Source organism: Amblyomma americanum, chromosome 1, assembly GCF_052857255.1.
Source record: "Amblyomma americanum isolate KBUSLIRL-KWMA chromosome 1, ASM5285725v1, whole genome shotgun sequence".
NCBI lineage: Eukaryota > Metazoa > Arthropoda > Arachnida > Ixodida > Ixodidae > Amblyomma > Amblyomma americanum.
The window spans coordinates 502,303,939-502,308,544 of NC_135497.1; positions in this window are offsets into that span (position 1 = coordinate 502,303,939).

Consider the following 4,606-nt stretch of genomic DNA (forward strand, 5'->3'; position numbering starts at 1 on the left):
GTTGGTTAAGAGGGCAAAGGGCTTGAAGAAGTTCGGGCAGTGGCCCTTTTTTGAGACAGCTAAGAGTGCACACAAGAGACACAAAGTCGACACAACCGGGAATGAGTAGCGATTGTACAAACCAGACACATCCGTATGGGTACAGATGCATAATAAACCGAAAGAAACAATATTTAAATCTAAGTGATAACATCAGTTTCATTAAGCGCATGCGCAAGATGTACCAGGGCTGAAGGATCAAGTGTGAAAATCGCAGCGCGTGTTGCGGCCAGGAAAGACCCCAAAGACACAAGATTGTTTGAGGCTGCTCGTATAGAACTTAGCTTACTTTCCAGTAGTAATAACTACAGCGGAGGTGGTCCCTGCTTTTTTGTTTGCGATACATGCTTCTCAAACTGTCTGTCGAGTGATCATCCATACAGTGGCCGCAGCAAGAAGGGTTGCTGTTCTATCTTTAAGAGCATGAAATGCATTTAGCTATGCCTTGCTGCCATCCTCCCTTCCACTTTCCGTTGAAAGTTTGTCCCTAATATGTCGTCATAATCTCTTGTGAAGAATGCATTGAAAACTATACGCTATAGTAAAACGGATTAGATTCAGTCAGGTCCCTCATGTTGGAAATGTCGAAAGTCTAAACTCAAAACAAAAACTAGTTCAGCAATGTAAAAAAATGTTCCTGATGATCGCATTCGTCTGCTCTTTCTAACGATACTTTCAAAAGCAACCAAGTTTTTGAGGTACTTTTTCTTTGTTAGGTACCTTTTTAGGATACCTTTTCCTCGGGCACTTCACCCCAGAAAAAGAGCACCAGGCTGAGGCAATGTTGTACATATCAGAAAACTGGTAGGTACCCTGAGGCACTAGAGGGGATTGGAACCAGCGCCCCCCTAATTCGAAGCGGCAGCTCTATTACGAGGCCATTGCATTCAGTGTATCTCATATGAATGCGACGTTAGAAACCTCATCACGAAAAAAATCTGGCGTAGTTTGTCATCAATTTGCTTGTTCGAGACAATGAAGCCCCGTGGTCTCGTTATGACTTCACACGGTCACAATTTCCATTCCCTGAAGGATGTGACGGCATTACTCAATGGTGACGCCTGTCTTCCCGGAAGACCTACCAACAACCACAGGCAGCTGCCAGGTGCCAGATGGCAGGACAGATGAAGGGAGTAAAATAAGTGTGGAAGAGACACCGTAGAGGGCAGCTCCTGGTAACTTTCGACCACCTGGTGTTCTTTAATGTGGGCTGACCACGCACAGCACATGGCCGTATAATGCATTGTGACCGCATGCCACACTGGAAACAACGCGGCAGCGTGTATGCCCTTGAGATGTAGCACATTTCAATGTGGAGTTCATGGTCGGTGGTAGGAGTTTTGAGGTGCCATTTTTCGATAACTTCTTTCTCTTTCTTATTTCTCTGAAATGCAGTGCGCACAGGGCACCGAACATATGAAACAGAATAACAGGCTTTCATATTTACTGGAGAACAAAACTTGATATATGTCGAAGAAACATATGTGGCCTCTTTCAAGTGATTTGGTATCTTACAATAGACGTGCACTTCTTTATTATTCGAATTTAAGCAGATCTTCGGCATCTAACCTTCATGGCCTGGCCAATACTATTTTCACATTACACCTGTTCAGCCGCTCGGTGAGGAAATCTGGTTCGGATGGTTTGTTACACGTGCGCGCCATATTCTGGGAAGGTGAGCATCAGTCCCATCACGTACCCAGTCTGGATGCAGCCGTCCAGGGCGCAATTCGTTTCTAGCAACATTGGCCGCTCAGCTTCCCCCCCCCCCCCCCCCAAATATTGAGCCCCGACCTTAATTTTCTTCCTTTCAGCAATGCTCCCAAGCTGCGCACACCGAGAAGCTTCGTGGACAGATGGCGAAGGCACGCGTCGCAAGAGCCCGCATGCGCTTCGCTGTTCCAGTTATCTTGTACGACGGCAAGGTGCGATGCATTTGTGAGGCTTGTTTTTGAGCCTTCGTCTATCCAACGATCTTCGCATCTCCTAGAGATTTCTCGCCTTGACACATGCGCTTTAATTACCTCTCGTGCTTTACAAGTCTTTCTCCGTATCCAGAACATCTGCAGGTCAGCGACGCTTTCCGGCGGCCTGGAGATCTATGGGCGAACAATCATCAAGTTCTTGGGTGAGTATTGCTTATCATCTTTACCGTAGAGGAGAAACTCGAGAACAACTTTCTTGTTTGCGTCCAGTTGCGTTCGCGGGAGTGAGCGTTGTTGCAGCATGCTGTAGTCGCTGCTTCCCATTCTTGTGTGCATAACCATATTGCGAGCTAGGTAACATTGACGACGCGTCAACGAAGGCATGCCTGCTTCAGTGCGGGAGAAGTAAATGCACGGCTGGACCGAAGTATATATTCGCGTGCATCGCAATACAAACGAACGGTGCCAGCGGGTTTTTGAAGCCGATTGTCTGGTGTGGGTGCGGGCGATTGTCAGCTCCGTTCGCGAGCTGATTTGTACCAAAGAGCTACCGATTGCAGTCTCGCGCACTTCATGATGTGGGAACTTGCACCTTATTTCACTGCCCACGCTGCAGAGTACACCCTTCTAGTCCTAACATCGGCAGCTGACAGATTCCGACAATAGACGTCTCTGTAGTTTGTTGTTTGGTTTTCCTCTTTCGTATTCTTGCAATAAAAAAAAAGTTTTGAGCCTCAACTCAGTTCTTTTTCGCTCTTCGTGACTTTTCGCAGCAGTCTTGTGACACTTGTGAATATTTCCTTTGGTGTAAATTGTTTTGCAGCGCACACGTGTGGTACCTATTTCTAGCAGCGTTCTGCATCATCGACTAACCCATTTACAGGATGTATGCTGACGGGTCGACTAGAAAGCAGCGAGGTTGATGTCACGCATTCGCTCTGCGGCTGGAAGATTCCGTGCTGAAGTGACCATCTACGAATGTTAAAGGGACATATCGGAGGTGATTCTAACTCCAACGAAAGTACACTTTATCGTCTGATGCCACATTACCCAGATTGTGTACTGCTTTTTTAAGTAGGAAAAGTTAATGAGATAGCTAGCTGGTGAACTTCAGTATGACACAGATCGCGCACAACTTTTCCCTCTTTTTCTTCTGCCCATCTGAGATCTCCGTTCCAAGAAAGAGCTGGTCCCACCGAACAAAGAGAAGTGGAAGAAAGTGACCAATGCTATCAGTTTCGTCGAAGCCATTGGTCTCGAAGATCTTCGAAGGTCTCATCTCAATGCCTCAGTTTTTCTGGATGTCAGTTGCGGCTGAGTCGCTCCCGGGCTCAATCCGTTGCAGTCAAAGCAATGCCATATGAACACTGCAGAAGCGAAGATATGGCCTCTTTCCTTCACACCATGCAGCGATTTTATATGCGGAGTGTCTTTCTGCGATATATGACCATGCTCAACATTTGTTGACAAAGATTTTGTAAACTGAAAAACTGTAAGATAGTGGTGTACAAATATTGAAGATAATGGTCCATTCTTTCGATGTGTAGCAAAATCTTTCTTTTAGATTCTTTTCATCCATCGCATCGAGCAGTTAAGATTGCCATAGAAAACCAGTAGGGAAAGCTTTTGAGGAGAGCAAAAACGCTAATACTAAAAAGAGTGCAAGCCTGCCGACGGGATGTCTGCAGATATCTTGATTGTTGTAGTGAAAGCTTACAATATATGAAAAAATTGCGCTCATAAACGTTAAATGCTTTTCCCCAGAATTGTTCGGTATGTTTTTTTTCCTGGATAAAGCACCTGCGTAGTCCCAGCACATGGTTTCGCAAACAGCGTGTCATAGCAGTGCTAAGTTTGTGCCCCTTGGGCCTTAAGCTGTACTGCCTATTTGAGTAGAGCTAAATAGCTGGGCCTGTGTATACAAAGACATCTTCTTGCAAAATTAGCTTCATAAGTGATATGCTGATTAAGCACAAAGAGTCAATAATATAGTTCACCAGTCTTTAGGCTAGAGTTACAGGTAGAACGCGGGTGGTACCCTAAGCAATGATTTCAGAAATCGTAAATGACAGGGCTTTTACAGTATTTGAGTTCCAAAAACCAAGGACCATGCTCTGGATGAGCACTCATTTTTTTCACAAGCTTTGTTCTTTGCTCAGAATGTGCACTAAGCGCTCGGAGCCTGCACACAAGAGTCCTATTCAACTTAGCCCGGTCATTGACTCCTAGAAATTTGTGCTATTAATCGATCAAATAACCATCAATTCTTCGGCACTCACTGCCATTTGTCATGTTATCAATGAGGACAAACTCGATCGAGGTTCCCTGGAATCACACTGCATTGAGCAGAAAGCAAAAAGAAAGCTCCCAGCTCTCTCTACGTATACCATTGCATTGTGGACGCAGTTTTACCCGTAAGCAAAACCAAACGTGTACAAGTATTGGTGGCACCGATTACACAGAGTGTACATCCATACGCATTGGTGTATGTAACCAAGAGATTCAACCAGTTGTACGTGCACACATGTGCAAGAGATCAAGAATGAACGAATGGTAAATGCCGCGGGCAAAAGCCCCCAAATGAACGCCAAACTTGACAAATGCCGAAATGGTAACACACCGCACTCACATGACTGCAGTTG